This window comes from Rhinoderma darwinii, assembly GCF_050947455.1.
Source record: "Rhinoderma darwinii isolate aRhiDar2 chromosome 5 unlocalized genomic scaffold, aRhiDar2.hap1 SUPER_5_unloc_28, whole genome shotgun sequence".
NCBI lineage: Eukaryota > Metazoa > Chordata > Amphibia > Anura > Rhinodermatidae > Rhinoderma > Rhinoderma darwinii.
Genome location: NW_027461785.1, coordinates 404,188 through 424,934, shown reverse-complemented (window position 1 = coordinate 424,934; position 20,747 = coordinate 404,188). Strand labels below are relative to the sequence as shown.

Sequence of the window (20,747 nt, the reverse complement as noted above, 5' to 3'; positions counted from 1 at the left end):
TATTTCCTTTTGCCGTTCCAGAAGCTCTGGGTGTTCAAGATTTTGTGTGAGAAGCGGACCTCCCTGCAGTAACGACTGAGGAAGGTTTCAATGTCACACTCTGAGACAAATGGACTGAACATGCACATCACGAGCGGGACTTCTTCCTCCCCGTAGAGGAATAAAAAGTTCAGTCCATTTAGCCGCTCCTCACTCTGGTCCGCATCAGACAATCTTTTGTGCATGTTGTCGCAACATGCCGCGGCCGTAAAGGATATGGTGTACCGACCGCGGCTTTCCTGGTCATTGAGACACAGGATGTCCGCCCGCTTGAGCCCCAGGAAGTCCAGCAGAATCACCTCCACAATGAAGCGAAGGTTCTTCCGCTGGCGATGGCCTTCTTCCACCTCGATGCGGACGGACTGGCGCAACCGGGTGTCCCCGGATGCAAATCCAAATGTAAATGGCATTTTCAGTGCCTGGGGGCTAAGCCTGTCCCTTATAGCAGCAAGGGCTCAGATTCCACAATTAAGTGGAACCCTCCCCCAAGGCCAAGGATTAGGGTACCCCAGACACCTACGAAGCCCGATAAACGCCCTCGGAACGCTCTTAGAAAAACGCCTCAAGGCCGGTTGACCTCTTGGGTAAGGCGCGATCGCAACTCGTTGTCCGGGGGCTAAGCCCACTCCCCAAATAGCAGCAAGGGGGTGAAGTCTCTCTGTGAAAAGAGACGATCCCCCAAGGCCAAGGAGCAGGGTACCCCGGACACCTCCCAACAAAACCAGATGCAGAAATACTACACCTGATCTTGTCAAAAGGCCGAGAAGCGATAACCCGAGCGGCCCTTGCCTTGCCCGAGCCTGTCCCATACTGCTGTTCACCCCTTGCAGCGATTGATTCAGCCTACTCCTAGGCAATTCCATGGGGCCCTGCAGGCTCACACACATTTACAGCTACTAAGCGGGAGGGAGGTGAATAAAGGCCGGAGAGGAAGCTACACAGGATTTGCTTCTTTTGCTTGCACCACAATGCAGTGCTGAAAGAGGAGGAATCTACATAAAAACGCCTTCCTGGCAACGCCCAAATGCCCTCCTGCCATGCAGATAAACACTGGCAGCGGCAGCAAGTGCATGCCCACAGCCACCCCTTGTTCCTTCACACCTTGTATCAGCTTTAATCCAGTCCAGTGCTGCCTGCTGAGCAGCACTGACCAACACTGCCTGGGCCCAGGCTTTTATCTATCTCTGAGGCCCCATTATGATGTCAGAAAGCTGGCTCTGGAATCCTGAGGGCTCCACTATGACACGTGCAAAGTTCCGTCTGAACTTTATATAAGACGGTGAGGCTCAGTCAGTCACTCAGTGTTGCCTGAGAGGGCAACACTGCAACAGCCGGCCGCCAGGCTGTCTTTTTTTTGCACATTTATTTGCCTCCAGGAGGCCACAAGAGGGAGACAAGGGACTGCAAAATGGAAAATAAGCATCCACCAACTTTACAGACAACTTCTCCTTGCTCCTACAACCTCCATCCTTGCACAGTTTGTTATTCTTCCAGGTAACAAAGTAACAAATCCAAATTGCTGCTCTCTTTGTAGGCAAGCAAGGGTTTGTTGCAACTGCAATTCTTACTTCTTCTTGAAATGTAGGGACGACAGTACATTCCATCACATCCATCTAGTGTACACAGGTAGGTCCATTGTGGCGGGTAGGCGGCTGGCTGCTTTAATGGCTGTTTGCTGTTCCCCTACTCCACTCCACTCCACTATTTGACTGTGGTGCTGCATCAATCAGTGGCTGGCTCAGGTGCAGCTCTTTAACTTACCTAGGAGGGAGGGCGGAGAGAAGACAAGGAAGGTGAATGAGCTGTTCCAATGTGAAATGCCGGAAACACAGAAACACAGAAGACACACACACACACACACACACACACAACAAGAGGTGGCAATGTATTCATTAATTGCATTTAATAAATGAGCTCATTATCACACATGACTGTACAAATGCATTGTCCAACAGGTGTTGAAATAATGGGATTAAAAGGGGAGATCCCATCAGAAAGACAAAAACAATAGCAAACACAAATAGCACTTTTGGAATCTGATTTTAGTCAACACATAAGGGAAGGGTGCACCGGTCCTGGAAATACTGCAATACCAGGTCAATGCGTGGAGTGGACAGAGCAAGCTCTATTTCCATCTCCCTGTTCTATAAATCCATTTAATATATGGTCCCCAGATAGGGGACGTATCAGATATTAAACTGATAAGAACAGATTTTTTTTTTTTTTTTTTTTTTAATTGAAAGCCCGAGCCGTGCTTTCTATCACCCAAGTGCATAAAAAGTGCAGAGGTGCCACACAAAAAGTGCACAAGGATGCGGTCTATCGCAGCCCTTCTCTTAAAAGAGAGAGGCCCCGCATAACCATTCCCTGACCCTCCAAACCATAGGCCTAGAGGATCAAGGATCGATGGTCCCCCCTCGCCGAAGCTTAGGGAGACCCAAACACACTCCTAGGCTTCTACCTGGGCTGCCACCCCAGTGTCCACCTAGGAGCCTGCATCCTAGTTGCACCTCCCCTCCGAAGAAGGGAGGCCGGGTTGCAGGGGAAAAAGGAACCAGAAGGCCACACATTTTCCCCCTAGACCTCAGGAGGGTCCCAAAAGGGCACCGCATCCCAAAATCCTTGTGACAAACGTGACAAACACACAGTGAAAAACAAAATTAAATAAGTGGATGTGCGCTGTGATACAGCCTGGACATCCGCCAGGTATATAAAAATTCCTCATCTCCCAGCCAGAAGGCCGGGAGAATAAAGGTGTGTGCTTAAAAGTGTGAAAGAAGAGTGCGTGCAAGTGTGCCTTCACTCAGTGGGATCCCACCCCCAGTGAGTTAGGGCACCCCAGGGTCACCAGCCCTGGGGCACATAGCAACTCGGGCTTTCAAACTACCCGACCTCCTGACCTCGATCCGGCGGTCGCCTGGTCACCTACAAATGGTACCTTTAAACCAAATGCGTACACCAGAGCGATGACCGTTGTGGTTCCCTGCCCTCACCTCGGCGTTCTGTCATCCCCCTACGATGGCCCACGTACCACCGGCAGGGATGATTACTAACCTCAGCTTGAGCAGGTACTACACTTGATCTTAGCCAAAAGGCCGAGAAGCGATAACCCGAGCGGCCCTTGCCTTGCCCGAGCCTGTCCCATACTGCTGTTCACCCCTTGCAGCGATTGATTCAGCCTACTCCTAGGCAATTCCATGGGGCCCTGCAGGCTCACACACATTTACAGCTACTAAGCGGGAGGGAGGTGAATAAAGGCCGGAGAGGAAGCTACACAGGATTTGCTTCTTTTGCTTGCACCACAATGCAGTGCTGAAAGAGGAGGAATCTACATAAAAACGCCTTCCTGGCAACGCCCAAATGCCCTCCTGCCATGCAGATAAACACTGGCAGCGGCAGCAAGTGCATGCCCACAGCCACCCCTTGTTCCTTCACACCTTGTATCAGCTTTAATCCAGTCCAGTGCTGCCTGCTGAGCAGCACTGACCAACACTGCCTGGGCCCAGGCTTTTATCTATCTCTGAGGCCCCATTATGATGTCAGAAAGCTGGCTCTGGAATCCTGAGGGCTCCACTATGACACGTGCAAAGTTCCGTCTGAACTTTATATAAGACGGTGAGGCTCAGTCAGTCACTCAGTGTTGCCTGAGAGGGCAACACTGCAACAGCCGGCCGCCAGGCTGTCTTTTTTTTGCACATTTATTTGCCTCCAGGAGGCCACAAGAGGGAGACAAGGGACTGCAAAATGGAAAATAAGCATCCACCAACTTTACAGACAACTTCTCCTTGCTCCTACAACCTCCATCCTTGCACAGTTTGTTATTCTTCCAGGTAACAAAGTAACAAATCCAAATTGCTGCTCTCTTTGTAGGCAAGCAAGGGTTTGTTGCAACTGCAATTCTTACTTCTTCTTGAAATGTAGGGACGACAGTACATTCCATCACATCCATCTAGTGTACACAGGTAGGTCCATTGTGGCGGGTAGGCGGCTGGCTGCTTTAATGGCTGTTTGCTGTTCCCCCTACTCCACTCCACTATTTGACTGTGGTGCTGCATCAATCAATCAGTGGCTGGCTCAGGTGCAGCTCTTTAACCTACCTAAAAGGGAGGGCGGAGAGAAGACAAGGAAGGTGAATGAGCTGTTCCAATGTGAAATGCCGGAAACACAGAAACACAGAAGACACACACACACACACACACACACACACACACACACACACACACACACACACACACACACACACACACAACAAGAGGTGGCAATGTATTAATTAATTGCATTTAATAAATGAGCTCATTATCACACATGACTGTACAAATGCATTGTCCAACAGGTGTTGAAATAATGGGATTAAAAGGGGAGATCCCATCAGAAAGACAAAAACAATAGCAAACACAAATAGCACTTTTGGAATCTGATTTTAGTCAACACATAAGGGAAGGGTGCACCGGTCCTGGAAATACTGCAATACCAGGTCAATGCGTGGAGTGGACAGAGCAAGCTCTATTTCCATCTCCCTGTTCTAAAAATCCATTTAATATATGGTCCCCAGATAGGGGACGTATCAGATATTAAACTGATAAGAACAGATAAGGTTTCAACAAAATTTTATTGGCACATATATATATACAGAGAATACATTTTCATAGAATAAAATTCAGTAATAAAATGCTTGTTGTACATTTCATAAAATAATTTTTGGTGTAATACAATTCTGTAATAAATTATTTGTTTGTACATTTTTCTTTAATAAAATTCAGTAACAAAAAGTTTTTATAATTCATTTCATTAAAACCTTTTTGTAAAATTAAATTCAGTAATAAAATGTTTATTTTCATACATTTCATTAAAATGATAAAAGCAATACATTTTTAACGAGAAGAAGGTTTCTTTAAAAATATGACAATGGCAGGATAAAACAAGCAGTAAAATCACAATTACAAATACATAAATTATTTACATGGTAATCGTGTTCCACAGAGACAGACACCACATGGATGCCGCCTCTTTTGCTCCTAGATTTTTTTTGTCTCTGAGGTAGTAGACATACAGCTCACTTAGCGCAATCTTGACACAGTCTGTAATGTCAATAAAATCACGTTTAAAAAGAAGAATGTTCCTAACCTTCCAGATGGCATTTTTAAAACAATTAATAATCATCCAGCAGATCATCTGCTGTCTGAATGATGGGCAGGTAAAAAGGCCATAAAAAACGTATTCGTACTTAAAATCTTTAAGACCACAGATCCATTTTAGTAAAAGGCCTGCTTTTCTCCATACCTCCTGTGCATAGTGGCAGTTCCAGAACAAGTGCATTACTGTTTCGTCATTCCCGCACCTATCTCGTGGGCACTTGGCTCTCGCCACCAGTCCTCTCCTATGTTGGAATGCACGTGTAGGGAGGCACTGGTGGACGATTGCCCAGGCAAGGTCCTTATGCACATTTGCAAGATATTTTCCATACACATTTCGCCACACTTGCTTGGACCTTGCCTGCGAGAAATTGGACACTGCCACTGTCTCTTCTCCGTGTCTGCACGCCACTGACACCTTCCTCTGGTCCCCCAATATGTCAGGCTCCAATTCTTGGAGGCTCAGGAGCCTAACAGTCTTTTCTAGCACCACATAGTGTTTTGGGGGACACAGAAGCACAGGAGAATTTAAGGAGATACGAACCCAACGTTTAAAAACCATGCCCGCTGCGTATTTTAAAAAGCAGCTAAAAATGCCATCGGATTTAAACATTTTAAAACAGAAGCAGAAATATTTGATATAAAAAAATGTAAAAAGGTTAGGAACATTTCTCCCGCCATTGTCTTTACCTTTATACATAAAATCACGTTTTAATTTTTCCATCTTGGAGCCCCACAGAAACATAAAACAAATGCGTGTTAGCTTTTTAATATATAAAATGGATGGAGGGAAAACCATGGCCACATAGAGCATTATTGGGATTAAAATCATTTTTATGATTAAAATTTTCCCCTCCATCGTGAGGCTCCTAAGATTCCACATTAAAACCTTCTTCTCTATTTTTGCTATCACTGAGTCCCAGTTAGAGGTCCCATTGTTCGCCTGATTAAAAACAATCCCTAAAATTTTAATCTGGTCCTTCTGCATTCTGACTCCTGGGGTCAGGGAGGAATCCCAGCCTCCTATATTAAAACAGTCACATTTATCAATGTTAAGTTTAAAACCAGAAGCCTCGCAGAAAAAGGTGGTGTTCCTCAGCGCCCTCCTCATGGATGATGAATCGGGGCACAGAATTGTCACATCATCCATGTAGCTTAATACCTTTACTTGGTTGCCCCTCCCACCAGGTATTGGGGCGCCTCTAATAACTTTATCGTTCCTGAGCATGGCTAAAAGGGGCTCCATTGCGCAAATAAATAGTAGGGGAGACAATGGGCACCCTTGCTTGACTCCAGATAAAAGAGGAACACCACTAGTTAAAAATCCATTTATAGAAATCTCACTAAAACAGGACCGATATAAAAGCATCACACGACTTATAATAAAATCAGGCACCGCCATTTTTTTAAGAACCATAAAAAGGAACTCATGGGACACTCTATCAAAGGCCTTTTCAAAGTCAAGGGATAAAATAGCAAGGTTTTGGCCTCGATCTTTAAAATACCAAATAACATCTCTTAAAATATTAAGGGACTCAGTGATAGATCTACCAGGTACCCCACAGACCTGATTTGGGTGGATTAATTTACTGATAAAAGGTTTAAAACGGACCGCTATCAGTTTGGCTAAAATTTTATAATCTACATTTAAAAGCGTAATCGGGCGCCAATTTTTGAGCTGGTCCTTCCCACCCTTCTTTTTAAAAATTAGGGACACAATCCCCCTTCTCCAAGAAGGGGGCAGCTCTTTTACAATAAAAGCCTCTTTATATAGTAAAATCATATCCTCTTTTAAAACATCCCAAAAAGTTAGATAAAATTCAATAGGCAACCCATCCTCCCCAGGGGCCTTTCCCGCTGAAAAACTTTTAAAAACAAATAAAAGTTCCTCTAAATTAAGATCCCGGGATAAAACCTCCTGGTCCAAAGTATCTAACTTAAAATCAAGGGAGTTAAGAGCATGATTTAAAAAGGATTCATCAATGGCTTTTTTACTAAAAAGGAGTTGGTAAAAATTAAAAGCTGCATTTAACATTCCTCCCACGGAAGTCTCCCCTTCTAGGTTTAAAATAGCGTCTCTTTTGTCATTTACCTTTTTAAAAAAGAATCGGGAGCACTTCTCGTCTTCTTCTAGATGCTTCACGTGGGAGTTAAAAATTATTTGTTTACCTTTATCATCAAGACATTTTTTTATTTCAGCTTTTAAGTTTAAAATATCAGAATCCACATCAAACCCAACATCCTTCAATTTAAAAAGCACATGTAGACGCTTATTAAGAACATAAAACCACTGTTTCTTTTCTCTAGCTTTCTTCCTACCTGCTCGGATAAAAAATAATTTAATTTTTGGTTTAATGCCCTCCCACCAGTGCAGCATGGTCTCGTGGGGTTTTCTCTGTAATTGCCAGCACTGGTAGGTCCGCACAAACTCATTTTTAATTTCGGGGTCCTCCAGGAGTGTGGCGTTCAACCTCCAGAGGCCCTTACTTACTTTTTGCTCTCCCTCGAGCTCCAGAGACACATTTAGGAGTTTATGATCTGAAAAGATATTATTTAAAAGCATGCATTTTTGTGGGGTAAAATCATGAGAGGCAAAGATAAAATCGATTCTGGAGCTCACTCTTCCATTCGACCATGTGGCGCCTGGGTCTCCTGGCAAGAGATCCTTCCAGCAATCGCGTAATTTAAAATCATCAATAAAATTTTTGAGCAGGTAGGTAGTTAGGTCTTTTCTATTTGCATCACCCCCCTGCCGGCACTCTCCTTCTCTTATGCAGTTAAAATCACCCCCTACCAGCAGGGGGGTAGACCCAACACAAAACAGTGGTAATATATTAAAAAGTTCTGCCCGCTCCTGTTTGTCAGGAGGGGCATACACATTTAAAATACGAATTAAAAGTCCATTAATATGTAGGTGGGTTAAAACAGCTCTGCCGGGCATAATCTCAATCACATTTTGTATGGAAATAAAACGGCCACGGCAGAGTAATCCCACACCTGAAGAACGACAGTCATTGGCTCCAGACCACACCGAAGGGCCCAGCTTCCAGTCTTGTTTTAAATCCATATAGTCCATGCTGTTAGGGATTCCACACTCCTGCAGTAGGCAAAAATCAAAGTCCATTGTCTCAAGAAAAGAAAATAAAGCAGCCCTGCGAACAGGGCTCTTTAGGGACCTCACATTCAGTGAGGAGAATTTTAGGGTACTAGAAGGCATCGCTTATGGAGAGTCAGTGTCCACCTCTGAGGAGCCCGACCCCGATATACTCTGGGAGTCAGGCTGCCCCGCATCCGGGGACGCGAACTCCAAGATGTTCACAGGGTCAGAGCCGGATAGATGTTTAGACCCGACTCTTCCCCTGAATTCGCTTTCATCCGAGCTGCGGCATAGTGTTTTCCTCTTAATTGTGGACACGTCCTCTTCTCTCGTCCTCTTCCCCGTACTGGATAAATCCATACGCGCTCCGTCCTCGTCCTCCTCACTCGATGTCTCCTCGGTCTCCTGGCTGATGTCATCTCCGTCACGATCTCCGGCCTCTGCTACCTCAGGTGCGGCTACAGGTCTCTCCGGATCGCTGGTCATCTCGGGTTGCTCAGGAGCCTGTGAGGTCCCTTCCTTCTTTCTCATCATTCCGCCTACTGCATCTAAAGCCGTCTGCATCCGACCCTCTATTGGCGTAACAAGAGGGACGGACTCTAGCTCCCCAGCCGATCGGTGGCGGCTGGTGCTTGGGGTATCCCGCAAGGAGCCCCTGCGTCTGGACTCCTTATTTGGCTCTTCACCAGCCACCATCTCTGCCCAGTCCCCTTTCGTGGGTATCGAGGACCGGCGAGACTTTTTTCCGACCGGTTCCGGGTTGGAGCTTGGGGCCTTCATTACAGAGCTAGAACAGCCCTGCTCGGCCCCCTTGGAATCCCTAGGACCACCCTCCACACGTGGAGTGGAGGGTATTGGCCCTGACCCTTCGGTAGGTCCCGGGGCATTACCAGCAGTGCCCACACCTGTTGCAGGCTGCTGCCCTGGCCCCGGTCGGGGTGGCCCAGGTTTGGGTTCACCCCTCAATGACTGCGTTCTCTTTGGACAATCTTTGTACATGTGTCCTGTCTCCCCGCACAGGTTACACATGGTGCTGGAACTGCACTTGGAGGCCACGTGCCCAAGGCCTCCACATTTGTTACAGCGTATGACATGACCTTCACTGCATGCGTCTTTTGTATGTCCATACGACTGGCAGTTCCAGCAGAACCGGGGCATCTGGGGGTAAAAGAGATAACCCCGGTTCCTCCCAATGGCAAAGTTGGCTGGCGGATGTACAAAGCCTCGTATGCCACTTGGGTCTTGGAAGAACTTCACGAAGTACTTCCGTTTGCCATTCCAGAAGCCCTCTGCATTTTTTACTTCATGGCTGAAGTGTATCTCTTTACAATATCGCCCTAGGAAAATCTCGATGTCCCTGGCAGGGACAAACGGGCTATGCATCACCACGACGAGTGGAATGGATTCCTCGCCGTAGAGGAACGAGAAATTGAGCCCGTCCAGGCGCTCATCTGTCTGGTCCGCACCAGACAGGGCTGCACAGATGGTGTCGCAGCAGGCCGCGGTACAAAAGGAGATGGTATATCGTCCGCGGCCTTCCTGGTCATTAAGACACAGGATATTCTCCCGTCTGAGGCCGAAGAAGCCAAGCAAGATTTCCCCTACTATGAACTTCAGGTTCCTCCGCTGGCGATGTTTCTCCTCGACCTCAATCCGGATAGATTGTCGCAACTGGGTCTCCCCAGTCACGAATCCGTATGTGAACGGCATCACAGCTTGTCCCAACACAGCTTGTCGCAACAAGGAATCGCCCTTCTAGGCCGTCCGGCGCAAGCCGTCCGCCTAGTGATCCCTTCTCGTTGCCTGAGGACTAGTCCGACTACCCAATAGCTGCAGGGGGGTGAAGTCAAGGCGATAAACCTGTGACGATCCCCCCAGGCCAAGTAGCCGGGTACCCCAGGCACCTTCTGACAAAACCTCCTGTATAAATACACTTGGTCTTAGCCAAAAGGCCGAGAAGCGATAACCCGAGCGGCCCTTGCCTTGCCCGAGCCTGTCCCATACTGCTGTTCACCCCTTGCAGCGATTGATTCAGCCTACTCCTAGGCAATTCCATGGGGCCCTGCAGGCTCACACACATTTACAGCTACTAAGCGGGAGGGAGGTGAATAAAGGCCGGAGAGGAAGCTACACAGGATTTGCTTCTTTTGCTTGCACCACAATGCAGTGCTGAAAGAGGAGGAATCTACATAAAAACGCCTTCCTGGCAACGCCCAAATGCCCTCCTGCCATGCAGATAAACACTGGCAGCGGCAGCAAGTGCATGCCCACAGCCACCCCTTGTTCCTTCACACCTTGTATCAGCTTTAATCCAGTCCAGTGCTGCCTGCTGAGCAGCACTGACCAACACTGCCTGGGCCCAGGCTTTTATCTATCTCTGAGGCCCCATTATGATGTCAGAAAGCTGGCTCTGGAATCCTGAGGGCTCCACTATGACACGTGCAAAGTTCCGTCTGAACTTTATATAAGACGGTGAGGCTCAGTCAGTCACTCAGTGTTGCCTGAGAGGGCAACACTGCAACAGCCGGCCGCCAGGCTGTCTTTTTTTTGCACATTTATTTGCCTCCAGGAGGCCACAAGAGGGAGACAAGGGACTGCAAAATGGAAAATAAGCATCCACCAACTTTACAGACAACTTCTCCTTGCTCCTACAACCTCCATCCTTGCACAGTTTGTTATTCTTCCAGGTAACAAAGTAACAAATCCAAATTGCTGCTCTCTTTGTAGGCAAGCAAGGGTTTGTTGCAACTGCAATTCTTACTTCTTCTTGAAATGTAGGGACGACAGTACATTCCATCACATCCATCTAGTGTACACAGGTAGGTCCATTGTGGCGGGTAGGCGGCTGGCTGCTTTAATGGCTGTTTGCTGTTCCCCTACTCCACTCCACTCCACTATTTGACTGTGGTGCTGCATCAATCAGTGGCTGGCTCAGGTGCAGCTCTTTAACTTACCTAGGAGGGAGGGCGGAGAGAAGACAAGGAAGGTGAATGAGCTGTTCCAATGTGAAATGCCGGAAACACAGAAACACAGAAGACACACACACACACACACACACACACAACAAGAGGTGGCAATGTATTCATTAATTGCATTTAATAAATGAGCTCATTATCACACATGACTGTACAAATGCATTGTCCAACAGGTGTTGAAATAATGGGATTAAAAGGGGAGATCCCATCAGAAAGACAAAAACAATAGCAAACACAAATAGCACTTTTGGAATCTGATTTTAGTCAACACATAAGGGAAGGGTGCACCGGTCCTGGAAATACTGCAATACCAGGTCAATGCGTGGAGTGGACAGAGCAAGCTCTATTTCCATCTCCCTGTTCTAAAAATCCATTTAATATATGGTCCCCAGATAGGGGACGTATCAGATATTAAACTGATAAGAACAGATTTTTTTTTTTTTTTTTTTTTTTTTTTTTTTTTTTTTGTCTTTTAATACCATTCAGTTCAACTTAAAGCAACAGTACAACGCAAGAACCATTTTGCATCTTTAAGGCATAAGTTGCCTTAGTCATACATCATCATGGTAATACTTTATTCCGATCAAAAAGGAACATAATAAAACAAGGGACAACATTTGAAACAGAGATAGAAAACAACAATTAACTGTATTTCACTAACCTTCTCCATTTCTTAAATTTCCAAACTCCCTCTGCGTCTATGCCACCACCACACTGACTATCCCAGCGATAAACCACATATAATCTCGACAGTATCATCCTCACACAATCATTAATTGGTACCCACTTATGCTTGAAAATACCTAAATTGCGCACATCCCACAAGCTCTCCATTATACACACCATAATCAACCATAATACCCTATCACTTGCCCTATTACATGCACCTATAGCGAACATTGCGACCTTCCAATCCATAAAACTTACCCCAGCCAATTCCTTACACAAACCACCCATTCTTCTCCAAACCTCATAAGCATAATCACAGTCCCAAAAGAGATGTCTTACAGTCTCACACGAACCACACCCAACTCTCGGACAAACCTCAAATCTAACTAACATCCTCCTCCTCTGCACATCTCTAACAGGCAAAATATCATGCATCGCCATCCACACTATGTCTTTTTGCCTATTTGACATACCTGTCACACTTAACTTCTTCCAAACATTCACAACATCCTGTCCTCTCAAACCCACAATATTACACACAACCTCATTCACACACAACCTTTTTAACACAGCCTTCTTATTCTTAAACTCACCCATTGGAACTGCAATCAAATCATGCTTCCTAATAAATTTTTCAATCAGAATATACCATACAGGACATACATAAGCAACAGGCACAGTGGCATCTCTCTTAACCCAATCTAACCCATAAAGCATCCAACCAGCCATATACCTAACCATATACGCGCTCTTACTTCCTTTTCCCAAAAGAACCACCACCATTTTAATATAATTAAGCCCAAGAAAAACCTCAACATGTGGAAAACCCAAACCCCCATTCTCACAAGACTTATATACAAATTCACGCTTCAGTTTCTCCATTCGGCTTCCCCAAAAAAAAGTAAAAACCATTTTCTCTAACTTCTTAATCTTCCTACTGGCGGTTGGAAAAACACAAGCCACAAAGACCAGAATTGGCAGAATAACCGATTTTATTATTAATACCTTCCCCGATAGGGTCAGGTCCCTAAGCCTCCAAAAATTTAACTTCCTCTCAATTCTCAAGCCACATTCATCCCAACTCTCATTCCCTCTTAAATCATCATTAAACTGAATCCCCAACACTTTCACTGCACCCACTTCATTTCGCACCCCTCCCATTCTTACTCCCCTGTCCCCAAAACACTTGAATACACACTTACCCCAATTCACTTTAAAAGCAGATGCACCACAGAAGAAATCCAACCATAATTTAACTCTATTCAGCCCAGCCATACAATCACTCACAACCACCACATCATCCATATAACCCAAAATTTTAACACATTTACCCCCACTCCCTGGAATCAGAAAACCTCTCATTACCTTATCTCTTCTTACTAAACACATCAAAACTTCAATTACACAAATAAACAAAACAGGGGACATAGGGCACCCCTGTCTAACCCCAGATTCTACACATACTTTTGAACTTAAATTACCATTCACCAAAACTTCACTTGACACATCCCTGTACAAACACTTCACACCTTCCAAAAACCTAGTGGAGAAACCCATCCTAGCAAGTACAGCAAACATAAACCCGTGCGACACCCTATCGAAAGCCTTTTCAAAATCCAATGCAAGCATCATACACTTCTGTTTCCTACTCATACAGTCACCAATCAAATCTCTCAACAAAACCAAATTATCAGTCATACTTCTACCTGGCACAGCACACACTTGCTCCTCCCCTACAATTTTACCTACCACCTCACGCATGCGATTAGCCAGGATTTTACTAAAGCATTTATAATCTGCATTCAATAATGAAATTGGCCTCCAATTACCCAGACACTTCTTGTCTCCTTTCTTGTAGATCAAAACAATCACACCTTCTTTCATAGACTCACACAAAACCCCTTTATCCCATATATTCTTACACACTTCCAGCAAGTCTACCCCAATTACCTCCCACATCTTTACGTAGAATTCCACCGGAATACCATCTTTACCAGGAGTTTTATTTTTCCCTGCACTCATTATCACATTCTTCACTTCTTCAAGAGTTATCTCTTCATTCAACCCCACGCAGTCATCCTCACCAAGGACACTTTCCAAACCACCCAAAACCTCATTCATCAAACCATTATCAATCCATTTTTTCCCATACAACTCTGAATAGTATGATTCCACCACTTTTACCACATCTACACCCTCCATACACTCACCTTTCTCATTAACCACTTCATTCATATCTTCTTTCTTACCACACATTTTTTTGAAAAAAAATCTTGTACATTTTTCATTTTTATCTAGATATTCCACTTTTGATCTAAAAATGATTTCTTTACCTTTTCTTTCCAAAACCTGCTTTAACTCCTTTCTGGCCTCTTCCAACAAATCACTCATATCAATCCCATTTTCACCCATCTTACGTAACCATTCTATCCTAACATTCAGATCTTTATACTGATTACGTAGTCTAGTAGCTTGTTTACGTCCCCATCTTACAAAAAAAATTTTAATCTGCACTTTCACCCAATCCCACCACTTAAGCACATCTTTAAAACTATTTTTCTCCCTTTTCCACACAGCATACTTACACTTAAACTCGTCCATCACTTCCACATCCTCTAATAATCTACTATTCAACTTCCATACACCCCTCCCAAAACTAAATTTACAATTACCTTCCATCCATACTTGCAAACATACATGATCCGAAAATGGTACCTCACTTTGAACAAAAGTCTTACAAACTAGATTCTTGGATACACATATACGGTCAATCCTAGACTCAACCCCTCCTCTGTCTGATTTATACGTTGGTGGTGGTGGCTTACCCAAATGCATTTCTGCCGTATCTAGAAAAGAAAAGTCAGACATTAATTGATTTAACTTTTTCCCGGTCACATCCAGGCCCTCTCCATCAAAGGAGCAATTGAAATCTCCTACAAAAATTGTAGGTATCCTCCCAGGTAGGAAAAGGCTCAGCTTTTCTAACAAAGCCAGCCTACTCGCCCTGTCTGTAGGGCAATACGTATTTATCACCCTGACCCTAAATCCCCTACAACACACTACTGCAATCAAACATCGGCCTATTTCAACCACTGTGTAACTCTCCAAGTTTATACCCTTATTCCCCAGTAGTATCCCTACACCATCATTTTTATTAAAAGAAGACCCTGACCAAACACATTGCCCATAGGGCCAATCCCCCTCCCCCGGTGGTTCAGATATGCCACATTCCTGCAGGCAAGAAATTTCTGCTCCAAGATTCCTGACATGATCCAAAACTAAAGCACGTCTAGACTTAGATGCTATTTGTCTGACATTTATGGATATGACATTAAATGTAGTTTTGGAGCCCATATCTTGATCTTTTTACGAACGTAACCACCGATACCCCACTGTCTGATCAGCCTACGCCTCCTGGAGGCTGGCAACCGGACACAAAGACAGCTTTTTCTGCGTCCTCCCCTAAAAAAGGAAAATCCTCAGAGAAATGAGAGATAGGGTAAATTCCCCTGTCTGGGCTGGCTCCATCCTCACTCAAGGGTGACAGCATAGTACGTAGTCTTTTGGAAGACGACCCTTCTCCCTCCTCCTCAGCAGATCTCACAAGAGAAGATGGAAAGTCTCCTTGGCCACCTCCGCCATCTTGTTCTATGTAAATTCCTTCCCAGGACAAGACCGCAGTCCTGGAGAGAGAAGCATCTATCTCACCATCCCCCCTCAAACCAGTCAAGTCATCAGAGGGGTGAGGCAGGTCTCCTTCCAACAAAGCCACTTCCATTTCTTCAGCCACCGTTTTGCTAGCATGAGTTAGCTCAGTGAGAGATTCAGCAGGCTCCCCAGGAGGTGATGGCCCAGCAGGCCCTCTGGGAGGCGTCGGCTCAGCAGGCTCCTTAGGCGTCGGCTCCTGAATTCCCTGGACAACAGAGCTTAGAACCACATTAAATGTACTGCCACTGGCTTCACCTGCTACTACCTCTGCCATAGTCCTCACCCTCTTATTTTTTGCACGCATTGGGCAGTTTTTAAATGCATGTCCCACTGTACTACACATATTGCACACAATAGGATTCTTACAGTCTTTAGCCAGATGACCATCCTGGTTGCATTTGTTGCATGTAACCCCTTCCTGTGTGCAGTCTTCATAAGTATGCCCATACGTTTTACACTTCCTGCAAAACACAGGGGGCTGGGGAAAAAATAAATAACCTTTATCACGGCCAATTGCAAAATTTCTGGGAGGGTATTTAACCCCCAATGGTCCTGCAGGGTCCTCTTCAAAGCGCACAAAAAACTTATGTTTTCCAGTCCATATAGACTCAGTGTTTAGAACCTGGTGGGAATAACTTGCATAGGAGCAGTACTTCCTTAGAAAAGAAAGAATGTCCTCCACCAACACATGAGGATTGTACATAAGCACAACCAATGGCACATCATTGTTATACAGCACAGTGAAGACAAGTCCATCCAGATCAGTATTTTGCAGGTTTGCCTTGATTGTCGCATACAAATTGTAACAAGCATTGAGACTGTTGAGAACAAGAGTAAAACGGTTACCTCTAGGGTCCTGAAGGCATAGAATGTCGCTCCTGCTGACATTGAGGGTCTTGAAGAGGATGTCTTGCACCAGATGCTTCAACGAAAATAGATCTCTTTTATCCAAGGGTACGTCGATACCGAAAGCGTTCTTGATCCGGGTTTCCCCGATCCCAGCGTAGCGGAGCCTAGCTCCCATGATCGCTCTACTAATGATCACCCAGCCTACCCCCTAATAGCAGCAGATGGCTTAAGCCACCGAGGTGGCGATGCCAAAAGGCCAAGGGCATGACATGCTGATCACCTAATGACACGAGATCGTGCCAAAAGGCCGAGAAGCGATAACCCGAGCGGCCCTTGCCTTGCCCGAGCCTGTCCCATACTGCTGTTCACCCCTTGCAGCGATTGATTCAGCCTACTCCTAGGCAATTCCATGGGGCCCTGCAGGCTCACACACATTTACAGCTACTAAGCGGGAGGGAGGTGAATAAAGGCCGGAGAGGAAGCTACACAGGATTTGCTTCTTTTGCTTGCACCACAATGCAGTGCTGAAAGAGGAGGAATCTACATAAAAACGCCTTCCTGGCAACGCCCAAATGCCCTCCTGCCATGCAGATAAACACTGGCAGCGGCAGCAAGTGCATGCCCACAGCCACCCCTTGTTCCTTCACACCTTGTATCAGCTTTAATCCAGTCCAGTGCTGCCTGCTGAGCAGCACTGACCAACACTGCCTGGGCCCAGGCTTTTATCTATCTCTGAGGCCCCATTATGATGTCAGAAAGCTGGCTCTGGAATCCTGAGGGCTCCACTATGACACGTGCAAAGTTCCGTCTGAACTTTATATAAGACGGTGAGGCTCAGTCAGTCACTCAGTGTTGCCTGAGAGGGCAACACTGCAACAGCCGGCCGCCAGGCTGTCTTTTTTTTGCACATTTATTTGCCTCCAGGAGGCCACAAGAGGGAGACAAGGGACTGCAAAATGGAAAATAAGCATCCACCAACTTTACAGACAACTTCTCCTTGCTCCTACAACCTCCATCCTTGCACAGTTTGTTATTCTTCCAGGTAACAAAGTAACAAATCCAAATTGCTGCTCTCTTTGTAGGCAAGCAAGGGTTTGTTGCAACTGCAATTCTTACTTCTTCTTGAAATGTAGGGACGACAGTACATTCCATCACATCCATCTAGTGTACACAGGTAGGTCCATTGTGGCGGGTAGGCGGCTGGCTGCTTTAATGGCTGTTTGCTGTTCCCCTACTCCACTCCACTCCACTATTTGACTGTGGTGCTGCATCAATCAGTGGCTGGCTCAGGTGCAGCTCTTTAACTTACCTAGGAGGGAGGGCGGAGAGAAGACAAGGAAGGTGAATGAGCTGTTCCAATGTGAAATGCCGGAAACACAGAAACACAGAAGACACACACACACACACACACACACACACAACAAGAGGTGGCAATGTATTCATTAATTGCATTTAATAAATGAGCTCATTATCACACATGACTGTACAAATGCATTGTCCAACAGGTGTTGAAATAATGGGATTAAAAGGGGAGATCCCATCAGAAAGACAAAAACAATAGCAAACACAAATAGCACTTTTGGAATCTGATTTTAGTCAACACATAAGGGAAGGGTGCACCGGTCCTGGAAATACTGCAATACCAGGTCAATGCGTGGAGTGGACAGAGCAAGCTCTATTTCCATCTCCCTGTTCTAAAAATCCATTTAATATATGGTCCCCAGATAGGGGACGTATCAGATATTAAACTGATAAGAACAGATACTACACTTGATCTTAGCCAAAAGGCCGAGAAGCGATAACCCGAGCGGCCCTTGCCTTGCCCGAGCCTGTCCCATACTGCTGTTCACCCCTTGCAGCGATTGATTCAGCCTACTCCTAGGCAATTCCATGGGGCCCTGCAGGCTCACACACATTTACAGCTACTAAGCGGGAGGGAGGTGAATAAAGGCCGGAGAGGAAGCTACACAGGATTTGCTTCTTTTGCTTGCACCACAATGCAGTGCTGAAAGAGGAGGAATCTACATAAAAACGCCTTCCTGGCAACGCCCAAATGCCCTCCTGCCATGCAGATAAACACTGGCAGCGGCAGCAAGTGCATGCCCACAGCCACCCCTTGTTCCTTCACACCTTGTATCAGCTTTAATCCAGTCCAGTGCTGCCTGCTGAGCAGCACTGACCAACACTGCCTGGGCCCAGGCTTTTATCTATCTCTGAGGCCCCATTATGATGTCAGAAAGCTGGCTCTGGAATCCTGAGGGCTCCACTATGACACGTGCAAAGTTCCGTCTGAACTTTATATAAGACGGTGAGGCTCAGTCAGTCACTCAGTGTTGCCTGAGAGGGCAACACTGCAACAGCCGGCCGCCAGGCTGTCTTTTTTTTGCACATTTATTTGCCTCCAGGAGGCCACAAGAGGGAGACAAGGGACTGCAAAATGGAAAATAAGCATCCACCAACTTTACAGACAACTTCTCCTTGCTCCTACAACCTCCATCCTTGCACAGTTTGTTATTCTTCCAGGTAACAAAGTAACAAATCCAAATTGCTGCTCTCTTTGTAGGCAAGCAAGGGTTTGTTGCAACTGCAATTCTTACTTCTTCTTGAAATGTAGGGACGACAGTACATTCCATCACATCCATCTAGTGTACACAGGTAGGTCCATTGTGGCGGGTAGGCGGCTGGCTGCTTTAATGGCTGTTTGCTGTTCCCCTACTCCACTCCACTCCACTATTTGACTGTGGTGCTGCATCAATCAGTGGCTGGCTCAGGTGCAGCTCTTTAACTTACCTAGGAGGGAGGGCGGAGAGAAGACAAGGAAGGTGAATGAGCTGTTCCAATGTGAAATGCCGGAAACACAGAAGACACACACACACACACACACACACACAACAAGAGGTGGCAATGTATTCATTAATTGCATTTAATAAATGAGCTCATTATCACACATGACTGTACAAATGCATTGTCCAACAGGTGTTGAAATAATGGGATTAAAAGGGGAGATCCCATCAGAAAGACAAAAACAATAGCAAACACAAATAGCACTTTTGGAATCTGATTTTAGTCAACACATAAGGGAAGGGTGCACCGGTCCTGGAAATACTGCAATACCAGGTCAATGCGTGGAGTGGACAGAGCAAGCTCTATTTCCATCTCCCTGTTCTAAAAATCCATTTAATATATGGTCCCCAGATAGGGGACGTATCAGATATTAAACTGATAAGAACAGATAAGGTTTCAACAAAGTTTTTTATTGGCAAAAATAATATATTTTACAGACTTTTTTTTAAAATTGAAACCACAAGATAAAATCAACAGCATAATACATGAATATTCATACATTTAAATGAATACAAAAGTAATAATAATAAGACCATTAATACAGATGTTATAATAAAAGTACAGAACAATAGCAGGATAAAATTTATACAGGGCATAAAAGACATAAAAGAATAAAACCATTTTTATTTACAATGTTATGGTATTCCACATTTGCAAACACCACATGGATGTTGCTTCTTTTACCCCTAGCTGCTTTTTGTCCCTAAGATAATAAATATACATTTCACTTAGGGCATATTTCACACAATTTTTAACGTCAATAAAATCATGTTTAAAAAGCAGAATGTTCCTAACCTTCCAAATGGCATTCTTAAAACAGTTTAAAATGATCCAACAGACCATTTGCTGTTTAAAACTTGGGCAGTTAAAAAGACCATAAAACACGTATTCAAATTTAAGATCTTTAAGACCGCAGGCCCATTTCAGCAATGGGCCTACCTTCCTCCAAACCTCCTGTGCATATGGGCAGTTCCAAAACAGGTGCATTATCGTCTCGTCGTCACCACACCTGTCTCTCGGGCACTTGGCTCTCGCCACCAGTCCTCGCCTATGCTGGAATTCACGAGTAGGGAGGCACTGGTGAACGATTGCCCAGGCAAGGTCCTTGTGCACATTTGCCATAAATTTCCCGAAAACGTTCCGCCACACCACCTTGGACCTTGCCTGTGAGAAATTTGAAACTGCCAGTGTATCCTCCTGCCGCCTACAGGAGAGTGACACTTTTTTCTGGTCCCCCAATATGTCAGGCTCCAATTCTTGGAGACCTAGGAGCCTGACAGTTTTTTCGAGCACCGCATATTGTTTTGGGGGACACAGAAGCACAGGAGAATTCAAAGGGACACGAAACCATCGTTTAAAAATCATGCCCGTAGCGTACTTTAAAAAGTAGCTAAAAATACCATCAGAATTATACATTTTAAAACAGAAGCAAAA

At 45.3% G+C, this 20,747-nt stretch overlaps 3 non-coding genes and 3 pseudogenes across 3 annotated transcripts; all 6 read right to left on the bottom strand.

Annotated features, from left to right (window-relative positions):
* Positions 1-2,098: 2,098 nt before the first annotated feature.
* LOC142689223 (U2 spliceosomal RNA) lies at positions 2,099-2,280 on the bottom strand. The gene has a single exon (XR_012858194.1). It is a non-coding gene; the product is annotated as a U2 spliceosomal RNA (small nuclear RNA).
* Positions 2,281-3,076: 796 nt separating this feature from the next.
* Positions 3,077-3,146, bottom strand: LOC142689266 (U2 spliceosomal RNA; annotated as a pseudogene).
* A 1,330-nt stretch (positions 3,147-4,476) lies between these two features.
* Positions 4,477-4,651, bottom strand: LOC142689135 (U2 spliceosomal RNA; annotated as a pseudogene).
* Positions 4,652-11,520: 6,869 nt separating this feature from the next.
* Positions 11,521-11,745, bottom strand: LOC142689226 (U2 spliceosomal RNA; annotated as a pseudogene).
* Positions 11,746-18,078: 6,333 nt separating this feature from the next.
* LOC142689306 (U2 spliceosomal RNA) lies at positions 18,079-18,269 on the bottom strand. The gene has a single exon (XR_012858209.1). It is a non-coding gene; the product is annotated as a U2 spliceosomal RNA (small nuclear RNA).
* Positions 18,270-19,549: 1,280 nt separating this feature from the next.
* LOC142689132 (U2 spliceosomal RNA) lies at positions 19,550-19,741 on the bottom strand. Its single transcript, XR_012858138.1, has one exon. It is a non-coding gene; the product is annotated as a U2 spliceosomal RNA (small nuclear RNA).
* Between the last annotated feature and the right edge of the window lie 1,006 nt (positions 19,742-20,747).